Genomic DNA, 23,077 nt, shown 5'->3' on the forward strand with positions numbered 1-23,077 from the left:
CCCTTCCTGAGCCCGGGCCCCCAGGCTAGAGCTCTGTCAGCCCCCCTTTTATGGGGGCCATGATCAAGACTATGCAAATACACGACCTGTCTCGGGTTAAGTATACAAAACACAGCAAGATACGGGATCATTCCATTCCTCAGCAATATTAAAGAAATAATACTCTACGAAATGGAAACATATTAACATAATTAAATTTACTTTTAAAGTGGTTATTTGCGTGAATATATGAGTTGCCATACCATTAAACAAAATTATTATTATTATAAGATATACAATTGAAACCTTTATATTAGGTACAAGTAAAGTATCAAATTGAATCCAATTGACAGTAATATATCAGTAAAACCTCGTTAATACGAATTCCAAGGGACCGAAAATCGAAAAAAAAATCGAATTACGAATTATGAAATGTATCGGGAAAAATATAAAATTTTTTTTTTTTTTTTGTTTTTCATTAATTTTGTTTCCGGTCATAGATGTGCCTACCGAATTGGGTCATAAAATGTCAGGATTATTTTTATTACCTTCTTAAAATAAGTAATTTTTGATTTCTAAGAAAAGTCTAACAATTTTCAATGACTGGCTCATGAAATAAGAAAGTACTTTATTACGATATGTTGAATATTTTGTATGTCAGCGGCGCTATGTTAGAACTTGCGAGTGCAAGCTTCCCGGTCGACATGACGTCATATGACATCATTGTGACGTACTACCGGAGTGATAATAGCACTCGAGAAAATAACGCTACTCAGACAGCGGCGCTATTCATTGTCACCATACACATATAGGTGTTTCATCGTAATAATATCTACGGTGAGCACTGCGCGCGGGCGGCATGCCTCGAGTGTGTATTGGCTGACGTCACAATTACGTCATGTCGTCTGGTGCCATACGAGTCGATAGTTAGGAAATCACGGTGCTGGGACTCTGAAATTATTTCGAATTATAGGTATGGTTTTATATGAAAATAATGTTCAAGGGACTTTCCGAAGGAATTTCGGCGAATTTCGAATTATAAGTGTTCTTACTAACGAGGTTTTACTGTTTTTTAATTTCTTTATTTATTTTTTTATTTGTTTCAAAAAAACACGTTGACTATATAAAACCAATTATTAATTTAGGACGTTCACAACATGACATTTAGAATAAAAAGTACGGTACTGTTCGGTTATACCGGAGCCAGCGGAAAACGCATTTTGAAAATAGCCGATAAACTGGATTATTTGTTAGGTTAACCTAACCAAACCTAACCTAACCTAACCTAACCTAACCTAACCCAACCTAACCGAACCTAAACTAACCCAAACTAACAAATAATCCAGTTTATCGACTATTTTCAAAATGCGTTTTCCGCTGGCTCCGGTATAACCGAACAGTACCAAAAGTACAAGTAATCTGTTAGAGAAAAAACAAGGTAGAGAAAAAAAAAAAAAAAAACAATAATTAAAAAAAAATACAAATTAAACAATAAAATAGAATTTAAAAAACAGAATATATAATGCGTCGCTAAAAATATCTACATCTCTAGGGAGTGTATTGACCAGCCGCGCAGCCCTCGCTATTGGTGCCTGGTGAGCCTGATATGAGGAAACAGCTTTCACCCAAAATAGATCATGGCTACGACCACGCATGTAATTGACGGGTGCATAAAAATTCATTCTAGAATTATAAGAATACTAGAATGAAAAGCGTGAATTATAAAATTCTCATTAATTTTGTTATTATTGGACAATTCTTTATTAATTTCAAGCTGTTGTAGTAAATTAACTTGGGTCCTGATGATATGAGAACTTTATTTTTGAACGTATTTTAATCTGTACTAGATAAACGAGGAGCGACGCTCTGGACGCTGACCGCGGGGGCGTCCGTCTGAGCGGCGGATATTGTATTATTTGCATGACGACGCTCCAATCAAGGCGTCGCTAATCAGCGCCCATACGCTGGCGACCTTTGTCTTCTGGCCGCCGAGTTACGCAACATCCGGTCTGGTAATTGGGTGACGAAACAATTTCATTTGACAGGACACGCGCGTGCAGAGATATCACTCTCCGGGATTAAGCCATCTTCGGTATATTGTATTAACCCACCTAATTGTTTCCTTTTTTGACTCAATTTTCCTATATATGTGCCCGTGTTCCACTACAATATATTATATTGTATAAAATATACATGGTGAAATTGTTTCGTTCGATATGAAATATTGCCATAAAGACATACATACAATATAATTATATATTGTTGTACTACCATATCCAGTAGTGGGCTTAGAAAAATGATTAATTTTAATTTGATGTATTAAAAAACCTAGTGATGAATCCTGGTTTCTGTATGCACTCAAAAATATTAGTTTGTGTTTATATCGGTGAGAATATTGTCAATAACCCGTTGGCTGAAATGGTTTTGATATTGTAATTAAACTTGAAGGAGAATCTATCTAAGTATAAACAATTTTGACAATAATTAAACAAAGGCCGGAACAGAGTAGTAGTGATGTGCGCGCCTGGTAATCAATTGGTATATGGTGTTATTCTTTCTATTCCGTCTATTTTTTCTTTGGTTTTAGTTTAATTTAATTTTAATTATATTTGATTTTCTGGCTTATCTACCAAGAGAACAGTGGCGAAGGGTGGAGATAGACTGGGGAGATTCGAGATAATTAGTGTACACTAAACTTTGCCAGTCATATTTAATTGTTTCAACCACGAATGCGAATTGCAGATGGTATTTGTTAGTTTTTTTTTTAAATTTTCTATCTATAAAATATTTTTTGTATATGATGGTTTGGTTTAGGCAGTGTTTAATCCAAACTTAAAAATCACCTGCAATTTTTATTTTTAGTTCAATGAAAACAAATAAAAATGACTGACAAAGTGTCCCATTATTTTTGTTGAATCTCCACACCGATCTCTATTATTATGGTTTGGTTTAGGCAGGGTTTAATTGCATTTTGAAAACTAACCAATACCATCTGCATTTTGTATTCTTAATTCAATGAAAACAAATACGTATGACTGATGAAAGTTTAGTGTGCACTATTTTATGTCGAATCTCTACAGCCTACCTCCACTGAGACACTGTGTTGTATCGGATAGGCCGAGATGGCTTGTATATTTTGTAGGTAAGAAGGGGTCTACTATTGCACAATCGCAAAGTGTTAACGGCCCATTTGCGCCACGTAGGTCAAATTAGAGATTTTATGGTATTTTCAGAGCATAAGCATGTACATTCCTTAAACGTTGTAGATAATCAATTTAAGTAATTTTGAAGCCTTATTATCCTTTATATTTATTTTAAACATTTGATGACTGCATAAGGTATTTTTATTACATAAGATAGTATTCTTTTAAACCACTTGATCTAATGTTTTAGAATATAGACATATTTTAGTACATCCATGTGCAGTGGGGTTTGTACATTATTTACAACGTTTAAGGTATGTCCAGGCTTATCTCTGAAAATACCATAAAATTTCCATTTTGACCTACGTAGCGCATGTGGGCCCTTAATGACAAATCTGAAAATGAATAGTATCGGTCGTTCAGATAATATACCTATTACGTGAAAAGCCACGTGTTACTATAGATTCACCAGCAGTGGCGGCTCGTGGATAAGATATCTGGGGGTGCTGCGGTTGATTAAACATAAAAAAATACTGTATTAGCACTGCAGTACTAGTACTAGTTGTATGTATCGGTGCACGGGCGAGTTTAAATCACGCTTAAATAATATTTATATTTTCATATAATTCTTATATATAAATTAATGTATATTATAATATTACATTTTTCTCAATTTGCTTGGGGGTGCTGTAGTTCCGCAGTACATATGGACGAGCCGCCACTGTTCATCAGGATAAGTTTTCATTTGCTTACATTTGACATATCATTCAATACTTTTTATACTGTAATGAGCTTAGTTCTAAATTCGAATACCTGACGATTTATGAATGGTATATCTATAGCAAATCTGTCGAGTATATGGGATGATCGAATCGTCTGAGATGTTTGATGAATGAGGGATGTGGGGGGGGGGGGTTACTACGTACGACAATTGCACAAGCTCGTGTTTGGTGTGTGTTTCAAAGAGATGCTAATAAGGCGTATATGCGTTTTGTCAATTGCGGACTAGACCGGCAATTTAGACACAAATTGAATGGCCGTGTGGTGTGTACAAACTAGGGATTGCAATACCGAATGAAAATATCACTACCGATATTTCGGTATTTACTATTGAATACCGGTATTCTTAAAATATATGGAAAAAAGTATCTACCAATAAATTATTTATGTGGATAAACAACTCATTCCGTGTCAGCATATTGATCGGCAATATTAAATATCCATTTCCCGTAGTGTCCAATTATGGCAAACTCAATAAATAGCTTACTATGATGCTATGATATTAACGCGCGTGTTTGAACATGTACCTAACCGATTTTTTTTAAACGGTACATGTTCAAACACGCGCGTTAACATCATTTTACTCCCTACTTCAATTATAGTTTGTCAATTTATGGCTTCGGCCGTATGTTGTAGCTTAACCACTGGGTAATGCCAAAAGAAATGGCGTATTTCAAAAAAACACTACCTTATTCTTAGGTCAATAATTATTATAAAGCAATCATTATTCGTAGGATGTTTATCATACTTGAATGGTCAAAGACATAGCTTATAATGAGTATCTTTAGAATTATCTTCAAATGTGTTAATCTTGCCCATTTTTTAAATATTAAAATGCCTAATTCTTGTCAAATTTGGGATCACAGAGATTATCAATATAATTTTTTATCGTAAATATTTCACTATAATATTGTCGATATAAATTATACTAATGGTTTTATAAATGCGTTTAAAAATTAATAAACGTAAAAAATCTTAACACCACTGCACATGCATGTACTGAAATATGACTATATTCTAAAACATTAGAGCGAGAGGTTTAAAAGAATACTATTTTATGTAATAAAAATACTTTATGCAGTCATCAAATGTTTAAAATAAATATAAAGGATAATAAGGCTTCAAAATTATATAAATAGATTATCTACAACGTTTAAGGTATGTACAGGATCAATCTTTGAAAATAGAAAAAAAGCTCCATTTTGACCTACGCTGAGCATGACCCCCCTTAAGATATTATTTTGATTGTGACCATGTCAATAAAAATAGCGGATCATAATTCATTAGACATGTCATTCGAATATAAGTTCCCGGTCTGTTAATATCTCAGTCTCTGTATCGCTCCGCACAACATCTCATTATACCGAGATTTGGACCTCGGAACAGTATCATAAGTATTGTAACATGACTACTGTAATATTGTCACGTAACTTTGGTGTACAAGGTTTATAAAGCCTATGAAAGGGTTTAGTATGATGTATTAAGGCCGGCTAGCAATTATAAGAGACCTCAACCCCCCAGGCCGTGGGTACTTTGAGTATCAACGGCCGTACTAAAACTTCACTCCTCCGAAACTTCCTCTCGCGAAAGCGAAACATATAACAAATGCTGGTAATGGGCGCCAGCTCCTAGATCTGAAAAGGTAATAATTTGGGAGACTAGGAGCAAAATAAAAGTTAAGGTTAAGTTCAACAAAAGAAGTTATATTGTCGCAATAAGTTTGACAGCTGTGTTTACAGGTTAGAACAAAAGAATCTACGCTACGGATCAAACAACTGACTGGCGAGAAACAAAGACCTCTGACAATCTTGTGGTAGGTTTAATAAATAATTGAACAAAACATGGAACGAATACAGCTTACGAATGTCTGATAACTAAGGTGGATTCGCGTGAGAGCGCCGGCAATGGTTTCTCCTCCAATTAATAACATGTCGAAACGCCATTTCTTCTGGAAGCGGACCGTAATTGCGAAAGGCCCACTGTCACGACCGTCCTCGATCGTGGTCACAAACGTAAGCCCCGTGTCACCAGCCTCTCGTCTTCTTAATCGTTTCTTTTTTTAATTCATTCCGCACAAATTCGCCAATCACGCACAGAACAACAAACTCATATCCGTCGCAAGCCGCCATCTTGCCTTGCTTCCTACCTTCTGGGTTGCCAGCGTAAAAACTTATTTCGCTTAGTGTGTCTGGTTATAACATGACAATATTATATACTCTTGTACCGATTCTTTAGCTGCAAATAAAAATCGCTCTTCGCCGAATCGCCGAATATATCGGTATTGTCTGATTTTTCAGACCGGTATTTCGGTAACTAAAAATACTGGGATACTGGTTTTCAAATACTGATATTGCAAACCCTAATACATACCGTGCATGCAGGACATCGCTCCTTGCTGTATGACGACGACGCATGCAATTTACATACGATTTGTGTTATTATGTAAAATAACTCGAATCAAAATAACAAGCGCTGACTGCTTCAAACATTAAAAAATATGGAAAGAATTATCTGAGTTAACCACTGTGACAGAATCGATCACAATACAATGCCCTTTTTAACCATCGTCTACGAATTTGATTTAATTATATATATTTACATGTTTTGTATATTGATATCTATTCATGTTTATGTAAATTCCCTTTGCAAAGGCATATAGATGAAGGGCATAAGGGTATATGATAAGCGCAACAAAAAGTGGAAAAGCAAGACACCGAACCGTTTCTAAAATGTACACCTCGACTGCTACCTAATGTGCATCAGCCATCTTACTATGTGTATAAAAAAGGTTGAACATTAAGAATTTTGTATATTTTAGTATTCTAAGATTGAACTATCAATATAGTTTATAGGAATGTTAGGTATTTTTATCATTATGATGCTCTTTGTTCATATTTAGACTACAAACATATTATTTTTAACACTACAATATGCCACGAGGTCACGGTGACTTAAAGCTTTCGAGATGTGGCTGGACGCATCCTCGACTGACCGGGTGACAAATATTGAAGTTCTCAATCGAATGGGGTAGGACCGAGATGTTCTGCGTAGTATCAAAACCAGGAAACTACAGCCACATTATGAGAGGACAAAATTATAGTATTCCCCAACTTGTTATTCAAGGAGGTAGGCGCCGCATTTCGTGGCTGAAGAACCTCCGTGATTGGTACGAGTGCAGCTCCACTGAACTGTTCCTGGTAGCAGAAGACAAATCTAAGATCGCCTTGATGGTTGCCGACCTCCGCAAGAGGATGGCACAATAAGAAGAAGAATGCCACGAGGCCAATTTACAGTATTGTAGTGAAATAGTAGGGTAGTTAGTAATATAAGTAAAACAAACACCCAGACTTTGAGAAAATCACATTGAAATATTGTAACCTCACCGGGATCAAACCTGGAGCCAGCAGATGAAATGCCAGCATCTTAATCACTGGGTTACTGGTCTTCTGGACAGGTGTCGTGATGATTACAATGTAACAGTATCGGCACTTATAATATTCATAATTTAAGTTTTTATTGTACGTTGCGTCCAGCTTAGAGGGAGGATACATCAAAGGATACATCAAGTCCGTGTCTCATTTTTATAATAAATGATAGTGACAGAACAAATACGAAAATATCATTAGAAATTGCTTTCACTTGAAAACAAAATCTGCTTCTTCTTCTTTAGGGCCACAGCCTGGAGCATACCTTGGCCAGTTTAAGCCGACTTCTCAATTCTGCCTGGTACTCTATTCGTCGCTAAAATACAGTATTCCAATGAAAATTCGTCCCAACATGTAAATAATGATATAAAATTGCGATTGGTTTGGTTTTTTGATACGTAAAATGATGATTTAATATTCCATATTATGATTTACTGAGAAAATTTTAGCACATACTTTTATTCAGGTAAGTGCACCCACGATGGCCGCGTGGCTTAAGCGTCAGCCTATAATATCGTGGGTCCCAGGTGATAATCCTGAATCTAAAAAGTTCACAATTCGTCTCTGTTCTGGCAGAACACACTAACTGGAGAATACTAGTTTTGAGTAATTTTTACTTTGAAGTTGTTAAAATGTTTGAAATAATGGTCTATCATGTGAGTTTATTAAGTGATCGTAAAAAGGATGACTTTAAAATAAAGACTGTTTATTTATTAAGAAGGTTTCCAGACGGTAAAGTTTGAAATAAGGAACATTTTGGTACTAACTCAATATTTAATTTTTTCGAATTAGTGTCTTCTGCCAGAACAGTGACGACATATTGTTTTTCAAATTGTATGTCAGTCAGAGTATGTACCTAAGTGGCTGACATCCATTTCTCGTAAAAATAAAATCTGTTAATACAAACCTCCACTCTGTGGAGGCCCATACGATCTTATTAGAATCGAACATGGTCGGAAAAAAAGGGTTCAGCATTACGGAGTAGTGGATTCCCCGATTATTTGATCGTGTAACTTTGAAATTTGAAAAGAAACCAATCATGTTATTTACTAATATTATAGGTACTGTGACACCCCCGCATGGTCCCCATTTGGGGATGTCTGTGTATCTGGAGAGGCCCGAATCGGTATCAAATCCAACAAATAGTAAAGCGCTGATTACGAAAATAAATAATAATAATAGAGCCGAGCCGGCAATGCCGTAGATTATGACCGTTGAAATATTGCAACGTCGCCGTTTTTCGACAACGGCTTTCGTTGAAAGCAAAACACAAGGTGGCGGCAGAACGCTGCCAACAGCCAAATCGCAAGCGTGTACATTTCGTCCTCCGTAAAATAAATTATTAAAAATGTAACTATTATATAATATTAACTTAAATATGCCTTGCCGTTTCCAAAACAATTCCGGTGTGTTATTTGTTCACCTCCACATCCCGAATCCAGACGAAAAACCAGACAACAAAATAAAAGTGACAGTTTGTTTTCACTTTCCAAAATGGAGGGGAGTGATAGTACTTATAATTCACCGGCGGATAAGTAATTGTTTTATGTTATGCTTAGTAGTAAGCATGGCCCCCACATCCTAAAACGGCCCCCCCGGCCAGGATATTTGGCGCCCCCCCCTACCTATCGCTAAGTTTAATGGCATGTGTGATGCACAATAGAAACGTTTTCAAAATTGTGATAGAGGTAAAAGTAAGTGCCTTCGGTTTATTGTTAGGGATTTTTGTAGTTTTAATACATCTACTTGAATTATGTAATTGTCAAGTATCAACACAAAACAATCAAAATGCATCTAGCGACCTTAATTTTAAATATAAAATTCATAGCGCCGCAGGCGACTTTTTTACCTACTATTAGAGCAAATTTGTGATGTGTGTTTGTCTTAAATATCTGATTGACCTGCCACGCCGGGCCCCTAAGCTAGAGCCCTGTCAGGCCTACCCCTTGTGGGGACTACGGTAGTAGGTATACGTACCCTTGAATTCTCACCCCCCTCAATTATATTGAAAGCAATTCTATTATGTCATTAGCTATTTGTAATAATTAGACTGATTAGAGTTTACATCTATTCAATTGTCATTTTTTATTTGTTGTGGATTCTAAATTTAAATATTAAAAAAAGTAAATGTCAACATACCTAAGTATTAATTACTTATTTGTTTGTAACTCTTGATGTGAAAGGTCGAAGTGGATTAATTGGTATCCAGTGGCGTAGACTGATTAAATATAACGGAGGAGTGAATATATTTTTACCTTGACATTCAAAACGTCAATTCGTTTGGAATTTTCCCTCTATTTGTGTACAAGAGACCGCTTCTATCACATTTTTCATTGCGGACGATTAAGCGCGGTAAATAGCCCCTCAGGCGTTATGGAGTATCGGTTGTCAGGTCCGGAATTATACAGGCTTTATTCAATTATATTTGATTAAATAAAAAATATATATTATTTCTACTTGAAAGATAATTTAGAAAATTAGATACTTAGTGGAAAACAAGTACTAGATGTTTATAATTAATATAAACAGTAAATATTGGCTTTTTTATTTCAATTTATTTATTTTTTAACATATTGTGGATATTAAATATTATAAGTTTAAGACGTTCACAACATGACATGAAACATTGTTATAAAGAAAAGTAATGAAAGGGATAAAATGAAAATATAATAAGAGAACATAATAAAAACATACAAAAACAGTGAAAATACAATAATTATACATCTTATAGAAGTTCAAAGAAGTACACCGAGTTTGCTAAGGAGACCCTATTTTAAGAATTTATAAAATAGCGTCCACCTAAACTCACCCTCACGCAAGTGGGATATATCATCGCTTGAAGCAATTTGGTTGAACATAGTTATCGCACTCCCAATTGGCTTTACCAGTGGCAGGTTGGTTCTGCACCTTGGTAAATTAAACAACGGATGCTCCCTATTTCTAAGATAGTTATACGGGACACACAAGTCGACACTACCTAGAATGGCTTCGATTGTGTACCAGGATATTTAGGTTTAAGATTTAATTTCTATAATATCATCTCATCAGTGCCTAATGAGCGGTATTTTTCATATATCGGTAATACCTGTCTCGAATTTAACCCGTCTCGCACATCAAACTCATCTCATCTGCATCATATCGAATACGTCGATGTGACATAGTTGTTATTCACAAAACACATGTTACCAAATCGAACTCCGCACACTGCTAGAACGCGATATTTTAGTTTGAAAAACAAATATCTGGTGTCACTAGCAACAAATTTCATGCGACTCGTGCTGCAAGTCAATATGCGTCCATGTTGCAGTTACGCATGCGCAAACCGCCATTTTAATTCAAACGTCAACTCAAACACATCGGTCGCAGTATCTCATACACAATGACAGACGAGCGCACCAATATTTACTTCTCCAATCAGCCAAGTCCACATTTAGGTATTTTTGACTTTTTTGTAAATTGCTGAAGAACTACTGCTTTCTTACATTTCTGCATTATCAAAATGTGGAATTTATTAATTTTAAATATTCTATACTCGAAATAATATAAACTTTCACCCTTGTGACTGTGTATTTGAGAAAACAAAAAGCTGTTTTTCTCCTATTCATCTATTATGGACTTGGCTGATTTTGAAATCTAGCTACACATATATGGATTATACAAAGAGAGACCACTTCAGATGATTTCTGCGTCCAATACATAATATACGCTGTTTCTAGTGTCACTAATGTCATTTTTGTGCAACGTCGTTTCATTTTTTTGGCGGTTAAAAATAACGACCACTCAAAAAATGTTTAAACAATATTTTGTCTCACGTTGTCAAAGCAATTATTGTAATTCTTGTCCGCAAAATTAAATGGCGTCTTGTTATCAAGGATAGCCACTTGTTAAATTCTGAAAAAATGTTGTGTTAGAAACCTAAGTCAACCACATTGTGGTCACCTAACGAGATTATAGCCGATGTGTTTATTCATGTCACATTAAACAATGCTTGACACATTGTAATGTAATTTAATAATTGAAATGATTCATTAGTCAACATTTTCAAGGTTGAATTGTTATCTATATATAATGATTGAACAGATAGTAGTGTACGCGTCACGCGTCATAGGATACAATATATTATCTATTATTATAATCGCGATTTACCAAAGCTGAGCCTGTTTGATTCTTTTTGAAATTGGCTCTGTTATAGTAAGATACGTTGTCTCTCGGCGAAAGCGGTAAGAAATTTCAAATACCTGAAAAACGATCAGTTGTTATCCGTGATTACTAACAGGAATAACGTCATTTTTTATAAATCCAGCATTTCGACACATATGTCAACTTTGTATAAATTTATTTTCATTATACTTACGTGAAGTCTTTCATCTGCAGGCATATTCTAACATATCACTTCACATCAAAAAATAGCTAACTGTGTTAAATATATCACATTTATCACTTTACGCATTCCGGCGGTTATTTATGTAAAAAAGTTAACCGTATGAACTGTCAAAAGGTGATATATTTTAATTGCGTCTCTGTTGGGAGTGCTAACGTAAGAACGAGACAGAGTACGTCAATTTTAAATATTGAAAATTGAGATGTAAGATGTGTCCGGCTGACATGACTGGCAAAATTGTAAGTTATGTTGATTGTTTGAGGTTAAAACGTTAAATGTTTATTGAAAAAACTTCGCGCATTTTGACGATTGGGAACCAAAACCATATGATATGACTAATAAAATTGTAGCTTACGTTGATATGTCAATACAGAAGTCTTGTCGCACCGTGAGTGTAAAACCAAGGCAGCAAAAGACATATTTTGGATACATAGGGTTTGAAGTCTTCGTTTTGTTAGGAGATATATAGTTTCTAAAAAAATACCATAATATTTGGTTTATATCTACATTATATTGCATGTTCTTTCAGTTACTTCACTTTTACATTCACGACTTTTGCAGTTGTTTTGCATTTAATCTCGAAATCGAAAAATTTGCAGGTGCCTTGGTTTTACACTTAGGGTGCGTTGTGTTCGGCGCATTACCGATTAGATGGCGCTAGTTTGGCTTTATCCGCTCGTGTTCGGTCTCATCCGCTTGGGTTCGGCCGCACGAACATATCAAAATTTGACCGACATGTCTACCAAGAATTAAAGATAGCCGCCACCAACGGTTTAATCATGTTTAGCGTAAAGAATAATTCCTAACGTGCTAATTTTGACCAATCTTAATAACGGAAACGTGCTAAAGTGATAAGATAACTGTTAAGAATAGACCTGCTGAAATGTGTCTGTAAGCTGTAGCAGGATTTATTAAGTCAGAGTAATTCTACCAAATTCTTGGCTGATGCCGTGTGATCCCAGATAATTTATGTTTAGTATTATTATCCCACTTTATAATATTCGATGATGCAGATCACAAACCTTCTTAGTCAAAAAATACGATTTTACAGGGGAAGGTTAAAACTGATTTCTTTGCAGCATAATACGCTGAATATGACATAGGAGTTTTAATTAAAAGATCAATAAACTGGGCTATATTTCTCTTTGACATAGAAGGTAAAGTTGAACAGATCCGTTAAATTTTTTTTTGATACCATAAAGTCAAAATCATAAAATTTGACATAGAAGGTTTGTGATCTGCACTATCGAATTATGTAATATAAACACACGAGCCGGCCCTGAAAACACCCTCTAACCATTTCCTCCCTGCAGACGATGTAATCTGATGACGTCATCGGGGCGGTATACCTATAACAAATACAACCTTAGGGGGGTCGTGTTCCTATTTCTACTTCTTCCCAAAGCTTCGATCGACTTGTCATTTCCTACAGACATTAATATTCTGATATGCACTTTGTGGTTGGCTTTCAATTCAGCGAAGGTGCATTCGGGGTGCGTCATGTTATGAATGATGATTCCTTGTTCAGAAATGTTCACAGAATTATAAAACATTTTCATAATAATTGATAAAAATAGTTTTATACAATACGAATCGATTTTAACTACTTGGCATTCTGCTATTTTTAACTTCTATATTTATACACACTTATGGTATGTATAACTCAGTGGCGAAGTGTGAAGGTAGGCTGTTAAGATCCGCCATAAATAGTGTACATTAAACTTTTTCAGACATACATATTTGTTTTCATTGAAATAAGACTACAATTTACAGAAAGTGTTGGTTAATTTTTAAAATTCATTTAAACCCTGAGAAACCAAGCCATAATAGATAATAGTCAAAAAATACATGTCTATATATAAAATATCTAAAATTATGCAATTAAATCATACATAACTTTTATAGATAGAATAATATTTTTTATTTATTGTAGTTTTATTTAGGCATGGGTTAATGAATAAAAAAATGAACCAACAATATGTGTAATATGTATTTTTAATCCAACGAAAACAAATAACTATGAATGAAAAAGTGCGCACAATATTGTCGTATCGCCCAAATTAGACCAAAACTATTATGGTTTCGTTTAGGCAGGGTTTAATTGATTTTTAAAAACTAACTAACGCCATCTGTAAATTGTAGTCTTAGTTCAATAAAAACAAATACATAATATGACTAACAAAGTTTAGTGTGCACTATTTATAGCGAATCTTAACAGCCTACCTCCACCCTTCGCCACTGAATTAACTGACAATATTGAGTCACTATTAAATTTGAAAATCTAGAAACTCCCTAGGTCTTCTATACACTTTTATGTCAAGATTCCCGAATTAATACGAGCATTTTAAATTGTCAATCCGATGTGAACAGAATAATGACATAACATTAAACTATTTTTTTTCATCATTGAATAATTCACAATATTTAAGAATGTAACATTTCTAATTGAATATTCATAATTTGGAGCTATTAGAAAAAATATTAGCAACCGGAATCCACCGGACTCCCTGCACCATACCTTATCACGACAAAATTAATCAATAATCGGAAAATTTGTTATTTTTAATCAATATAGATACTTAATTCTTAGATGGCATCAGAATCTCTCAATGAATTAAAATATTGAACATACATCAATTGAAAACACCTCAGATATATATACCCACTAGAAAAAATCATATTTGAAAAAAATACGATGCTCGACGGGATATTTATGTATGTTCAATGTATAGAATGTTACATTATCAAAATCTTGTGAATTATTTATTGAATAATATAAATGGTTTATTAAGGCTATACCTCAGTTGAGGCATGGTCTAAAAAGATTGCGGGTCGCGGGTGCAAATGACGCATACCGACCGAAATATAATTTGTCATATGAATCCTACATGCGTCCATTTAATGTTCTGTTAACTATTCTATTAGTAACAATAATAATATATTCATTGACATGTTTTCTTTTTAAAGTAAATGGGTAACGTTTTTAGTCATCTTTACACGATTTAAGAATTAATACTCCCGTCGCCATCACGAAACAAATTGACGTATTCACACCTCGACGTTCGCTCTCAGACTGCCAGCGATTCCAAAGTTTCGTCGCGCCTATAGTTGAAAATTATTTGCCGTTTCACTGCAGTATCGCCTTAGGAATTAAAATATAGTTGAATATTGAATTATTAGCAATAATTTTGCAAATACGTTAAAACTAAAATTTTAACAGAAAAAATGAAATCTCAATGATTATTTTCCTATGCTTTATCCGTTACAAAAACAAACTTTTTACATATACAAAATCTACCTGTTTCCAGTGGTCAGATAAATTCATTTTTTTCAATGAAGATGATATAGTATAAAGCCCGCCAAAGAATTTTAAATAGCTAAGGTAGCCTCTGACTCTAAAAGGTTGGACATCACTAGTCTATATTCTAGTCACTTATTACAGCCTTACTTTTAAGCATTAATATGCTTGTTATATATTTTTCGTATATTTATCCAAATCGATTATTTAAAAAACAATAAAATCTTTTTCGTATTCATCCTTCGACGTATTACTATAAAATAAAATCTTTACTTAGCTGATAACTCCCCATTTCAATTATTCAAACTTAAGAATGCTAAAAATAAATCAATATTAGTTATTTAAATTCTAATGGATTCAAGCTCTGTACTATTCCATTTAAGTCGTTTTTTGCGACCCGGGTTTTGCCTTTCGGCATCTTCAGGCGCCGTGTACACTCACCAAAGGTAAACACACACTGACAACGAACTCTCTTTACTCTAGTTTATATAATAAATCAATACAATAAAGTAGGTAAAAACTCCATTACCTACCTATCAAGTTATGTTTTGACGATTTATTATAATATGCTATCGAGTGTATTGTTATTAATAAGATAGATTTTTTACTAATTTGGTTTTTTACTGACACTTCAACTATTCATAATTTGTTTATTGTATTTTTTGTAACCTTTGACTTGATAGGTAGGTAATGGAGTTTTTACCTACATTATTGTATTGATTTATTATATAAGCCAGAGTAAAGAGAGTTCGTTGTCAGTGTACACGGCGCTTGAAGATGCCGAAAGGCGAAACCCGGGTCGCAAAAAAACGACTTAAATGGAATAGTACAGAGCTTGAATCCATTAGAATTTAAATTCAAATTCCATCAAGTACCTTCAGTCGATAGTATTAATATTAGTTATTTAGTTTGTAAGATACAAGACAATGATAAATGATAATAACAAAATTGTTTACCGTAAGGTATTAAGTACATACCTATATTATTTTCTAGGGTTTTTATAACATGTTTTACGATGGTTTATTGTATATCCAGTTATTTGTTGCGATAGGAACGCGACACAAAATATGTCCGCTATTTTCAATATGCCCTAGCAAACAGTCATCCCAGACTGGCACGGCGCCCTTGACGTGAGGGTCAAACCCCTTTACCTATTGCAAAGTCATTTCCTAGGCACTTCAATTTCCTACCTTGTGTATCCGCCTAAGGTCACTAATGCGATCGGAGTGCGATAGGTCGCATGCCGTACACCCAAATTGATTTGTGTTCGGGTAGATTTTTCATAGACAGAATTGAAAATCCATATAGCGTGATGGAAAATTTTAGATTGCTCGGACCTTTTTGGCTTTACTGATTTTCTTCGCTTCTTTGATCTGCTATTGATTTTCAGTTTTGGACGATAGTCTTCATATTTTTTGTGTCTCAATTTTCCAACGATTAATAACTAAGCGTTTTTTTCCATAGCTCTACAATCCTTTTTGGGATCAAGGCGAGTGGCTTTCAAATTTATATGGGTACGGTGACTATCCGATCTTTAATTCAGTGGGAATTCCTTTATTTTAGTGTATTATACACGGTGGCCGCGCGGTTTAAGCGTTGGACTATCACGCCGGGGGTCTTACATTCGAATCCTGGGTCTGGCAAGTACATATATTGTTTTTCAATTTGTGTGTGAGTCAGGGTATGGACCTAATAGGTTGGGCAAGTGGCTGACATCCATTTTTCATAAAAAACAAAATCTGTTAATACAAACCTCTACTCTGTGGAGGCCCATATGATCCTATTAGGATCAGACATGGTCGAAAAAAAATATACTTTAGATTTTTAATGTTTAGTGATTAGTGTTATCTATGGTCCTCACAGGGAAGATAAGAACGTGGCAGGTCGTCCACATAAGTGAGATAAACACACATTACAATTTTGCTCCAATAATAAAACAGTCAACTGCGGCGCTATTTAACTTCGAGAATGTTATTAACATTTTAAATTATGTGGTTGTGCAATGCAATTTTTATAATTATATGTTGACAGCTTCATACTTTAAGTGATATATTCAAAAATACACTGAATAACCCTTAATTTGACATCGAGCACCATTTGAAAAACGCTACCGTAGAGCGTCACACTGCCTTTAACCTTGGCGATAGATAGGAGGCCCATCAATGATCTTAGTCTGGGGGCCCACTCCCTCCATGGTATGGTGATATGCTATGCGTCGGGGGACATTTATGGCAACATTTATTTCTCATTCTTCGTTGAGTTTTAAGTGATAGGTATTTGGTTTTTAGAATATATACTGCCACCTTCGTCATTGTCATATTAAGACATTGACTCCCATCAATAACCGCCCGGACAATAACCCCCTGTGCCAAAAACTCCCCGGACCTTAACCCCCATATAAAAATCAAAAATCTAAATAAAATTTCATTAACACAACAAAAATAATGGATACAAAAGATTATTTTACAAAATAAATGTTGCCAAATGATTTGACAAAATAAAATTTATTTTACACAGAAATATAATAATATGGATACAAATTAAAAATTATACTAACTTAAAACAATAAAGCGATATAAAAGTTCACCAACGCAATAGAAACGTGTTGCAGAATGTCATGAACTTTTAACCCGAGCTTTTGTCATTTTATTTACTTATTAATTCTTTTTTATCATATTTAATTTAACCCACCAAATGGAAGGAGCTAATTGTCTGTGATTCTTTTATATACGGGGTTTATGTCCGGGAGGTTTATATTTTTGTGATATTTGTCTGTATCACCAGTATGCATAGTTGGAAATTAAATCGGAGATTGTGAATGCGGATACATTCAAACTAGACCGCGCATATCGTTAATACTTGTGTGCAGTATCTACGAATTTTCTGGGGACTTAATACCATTAAACCAATAAACAGACTGGTTTGAATACCCTATAATGTAATAAAAATAAGTCTCTTCCATTGACGTGTGACTAATATTATTTTGTATCCGTTTTTATATAATATGCATTTTATTTGCATCTTGCCGCCATGTGAGTCAATGAATACAATATGTAATTGAACGTTTATCATAAATAATGTACGCTTGGGAGTCACCAGGAAGATAATGCTTCAATTACATTATAATCACGTCACGGTACTCTCACATGCTGGTATGGCGAAAAATATAGTCTATGGTTTCGTCATTCTGCAGAATATTTTGACTCACCACTATCTCTATAAATTCAATGATGGAGAGTGCCAACTCTAATGTAGATGTTAGTATTTTGAATTATTATTCATTATTCATGCTAACGCTTATGCCACGGTGGCCGCGCGGCATAAGCGTTGGACTATCATGCCGTGGGTCCCAGGTTCGAATTCTGGGTCTGGCAAGTACACATATTGTTTTTCAATATGTGTGTGAGTCAGGGTATGGACCTAATAGGTTGAGCAAGTGGCTGACATCCATTTCACGTAAAAAAATCTGTTAATACAAACCTCTACTCTGTGGAGGCCCATATGATCCTATTAGGATCGGACATGGTCGGAAAAAAAATTCATGCTAATTCATTCAATTAATTTTAACAGTTTCTACGTATGCGTACATTGAAACTACTTGCGATATTGCATATTATATAAATAATATTTTGAACAGAACCCAACTTGCAAACCATAGATAATAGATAATTCTTTTTTCTTTCGACCATGTCCGATCCTAATATGATCATATTGGTCTCCACAGAGTGGAGGTTTGTATTAACTGATTTTCTTTTTACGAGAAATGGATGTCAGCCACTTGGTCAACTTAGGTCCATACTCAGACTTATACACAAATTAAAAAACAATATGTCCCACGACGCTATAGGCCGATGCTTATGCTGACGCTTAAACCGCGTGGGATATAGATCATAATTTAATATACAATCCATAGAAAAAAACACTAAAAACAAAGACCACGCGATTTTGACATATTGAGTTGAAGTTGTGTAGGTATGTAAAAAAATATAAAAAAACATTGATTGAGTCATGCGGGTGTCGATGCAGCGCGGTTCAATGTGAGGTGACCTCATTGTTGTTCTGGTGATTTCGGAAGATTTTGCTAACTAACCATGTTCGTTTAAAGGTTCAAAATGTGCTACGGGATGGTGTGTAAAACTCCCACCTCCGCTCCCGTTATGTATATGCAGCCACGTCATACGCGGCCGGCTAACATAACCCTTACGTGTGCCAGATCAAAGAATTTAAGCCCTCATTTTGTCCCGAGCAGAGCCGCTGTGCTACGGGATGTGAGCATCAGTCTGATAATATTTTAAATACCAAGAAAAACAATATTACACACTTTTTTACCGTAGCGGCAGCTTACTGTGACAGCACATAACGTGGTCATATTTGAACCTAAGTCTCATGAATGCAAATATCTCTCGTATAAAGAGCTGTCCATTTGATTCGGCGTGAACTCAGCTGAAATGTCCGAGTTGATTAACTTCTACTCATCAATCATACGTCGCGTTAATCCTATGACACTTTGTAAATAATCGTATTCATTGAAGTGACATTGCATGTGAACTTGGAACGCTGCTCGAAGTGAATCTGGTGACCAGTGGCGAAGGGTGGAAGTAGGCTGTTAACATCCGCCATAAACAGTGCACATTAAACTTTTTCAGACATACATATTTGTTTTCATTGAAATAAGACTACAATTTACAGATAGTGTTGGTTAGTTTTTAAAATTCAATTAAACCCTGAGAAACCAAGCCATAATAGATAATAGTCAAAAAATACATGTCTATCTATAAAATATCTAAAATTATGCAATTAAATCATATATAACTTTGAATATTTTATAAATAAAATAATATTTTTTATTTATTATAGTTTGGTTTAGGCAGGGCTTAATGAATTAAAAAAAATTAACCAACAATATGTTTAAATAATGTTTCAATAATTTAACAAGAACTTTAACCTGGCTTGCCTGTTCTTCAAGCCGACCGGATTCCGGCGTCCTGGAAGGCCGCTAAATACAATCTACAGAGTGTATACGGCGGAGCTACGGGATGCTGGTTTGACCTGGAACGAAGCAAGAAGACTGGCGAGCGACAGGGATTCTTGGAGGCGCCGCGTGGTGTCCATATGCTCCAGTTAAGGGGCGGATATGGGCAAAGAAGAAGAAGAAGATGTGTAGTATGTATTTTTAATCCAACAAAAACAAATAACTATGAATGAAAAAGTGTGTACAATTTTGTCGTGTTGCCCAAATTAGACCAAAACTATTATGGTTTCTTTTAGGCATGGTTTAATTGATTTTTAAAAACCAACTAACACCATCTGTAAATTTTAGTCTTAGTTCAATAAAAACAAATACATATGACTAAAAAAGTTTAGTGTGCACTATTTATAGCGAATATTAACAGCCTACCTCCACCCTTCGCCACTGCTGGTGACGCGAGGTCATACCTTCAGTGTTGCCATAATTATGAATTAATATGAATCAGAGGGCGTTTCATTTTGGCAATAAATAAATTAATACAACCCACAAAGGATGTAATTAAATATAATATCAGGATCACAGCTTTTCGGTTTATCGGCACGTCCGTGATCAAGACCATACTACAATGACAATTATTAGCGAATGGGACCACTTGACAATAATATGTATATAGAATTTTAAGCGTGGATAATTAGATTCTCATTAATTATCTTAATATTCGATACTCCGTCTACACGTCACAATTTGTATGTAATGCTCTTATTTTAACCGAATGACATGTATTTTCCATTGAAAAAAGTCTAAATTATAATTATTAAAACAAAACTCCGCCATAAAGAAAGCGTACCAAAGCATGTGCATATATTTTCACCAAAGGGCATCCCTAGAAAAGAGGAAAAAGTCCATTCTACCATCCCTACGTTTGGTACTCTGATTTGTAGTCTCTTTTGAAGAGAAATGAGCTTAAGCTGATACCTACTAAGACCAGGGCACACAGTGGGTAAAAGATTTGATGTCGTCATGGGAAGAAGCGATTCGCAGCTCTGCGATGAATGTGATGTTTTAGAGGACATTGTACATATAGCAGTACAATGCCCTAAATTTGAACGACTCAAGATTCCAGCTGCGAATTGTGGATATTTTTGAGAATGTCGACGAATTGAAAGCTGTCCTGGTGGGTGGGTAAGACAGAAGAGCTTGGCAAAATTACCTAACCGAAAAAAAAATATTTTTTTTTTAACGGTACATGTTAAAACACGCGCGTTTTCATGATCTAACTCCCTACTTAAGTTTTAGTCTGTCAATTTATGGCTACGGCCGTATGTTGTAGCTTAACCACTGGGGAATGCCAAAAGAAATGGAAAAAAACACTACCTTATTCTTAGGTCAATAATTATTATAAAGCAATCATTATTCGTAGGATGTTTATCACACTTGAATAGTCAAAGACATAGCTTATAATTAGTATCTTTAGAATTATCTTCAAATGTGTTAATCTTGCCCATTTTTTGAATAATAAAATGCCTAATTCTTGTCAAATTTGGGATCACAGAGATTATCAATATAATTTTTTATCGTACATATTTCACTATAATAATGTCGATATAAATTATACTGATGGTTTTATAAATGCGTTTAAAAATTAATAAATGTAAAAATCTTAACACCACTGCACATTTATGTACTGAAATATGACTATATTCTAAAACATTAGAGCGAGAGGTTTAAAATAATACTATTTTATGTAATAAAAATACTTTATGCAGTCATCAAATGTTTAAAATAAATATAAAGGATAATAAGGCTTCAAAATTATGTAAATAGATTATCTACAACGTTTAAGGAATGTCCAGGATTATGCTTTGAAAATGCAATAAAAGCTCCATTTTGACGTACGCTGAGCATGTGGGCCGTTAAGCTGATACATACTGAGGCTAACAGCAGGGCACATAATGGGTAAAAGATTTGATGTCCTCATGGGAAGAAGCGATTCGCAACTCTGCGATGAATGTGATGTTTTGGAGGACATTGTACATATACTATATAGCAGTACAATGCCCTAAATTTGAACGACTCAGAGTCCAGCTGCGAATTGTGGATATCTTTGAGAATGTCGACGAATTGAAAGCTGCCCTGGTGGTGGGTAAGACGGAAGACTTGGCAATATTATGAAGTTCTTTAACAGAATTGGAGTGAGGACCTGATCGGCGGAACCTCTTCTAGGTGAGAAGAGGCGATATGACAGCGAGTCGCAGTCAAAGACTCGGTAAAATCATCAAAAAACAAAATCCCCAACTATTTTACCCTAGAAAACAAATATTACTTGGGTAGTTTTTATAAATGGGATTAATCCAGGTAAATTCAAACATTAATTACTATTTCTCAACGTATTGGTAATAATTATAATTCAATCCAATATGTGAGCGAGCTTTTAGTATCGTAATAGAAATCTAATATAAGGCAGTGCCAATGTTCGGCTGGCACTAACTTCGCAAGAAAATTATTGGATTTGTTTTACCGATGATAATCTGAGCGTGAAACTAGAAAACTTTAAATTAGATTTTCCTCTTAAATCAAACTCTGAATTCTAATCATTTATACTGTACGACTACACCAGGGCCGCGAAAAAACAACAGCATTTCTCCATTCAATCACACATTCCAACTACATCTAGATCAGTGCTTCTCATGTGCGGCCACCATTGCTTTACAGAATAATATTGATAAAATTATGAAATTGGCTGAATACACATACAAATTAAAAAACACAGTGAAAAGTTGAAAATGACAATTTTTCTATGTTATCTTCTTTTAGCGATTTCATAGATAAAATTATGAACACAACTTCTAAATTAAAATTAAAGCTTTTAAAATAATAAAGTATCTTCAATCTCTAAATCTGGAACTTAATAAAATGTTCAAAGAATTGAATTTTTTTATAACTCTTTCTTTTGTAACTTCGCCTTTTCAGATGATGACAAATGAAAATTTTAAAGGACTACAAACAAGATTAACATCATTTTCAGTATTTAATTTATTTAACTGGGCTAACGTTAAATATGCGTTATTGGAAATGAGTCATGACTAGGGAATCCAATCCCGA

Source organism: Rhyacophila brunnea, unplaced genomic scaffold (assembly GCF_057557595.1).
Source record: "Rhyacophila brunnea isolate RB1 unplaced genomic scaffold, BYU_Rbru_1.0 scaffold_10, whole genome shotgun sequence".
NCBI lineage: Eukaryota > Metazoa > Arthropoda > Insecta > Trichoptera > Rhyacophilidae > Rhyacophila > Rhyacophila brunnea.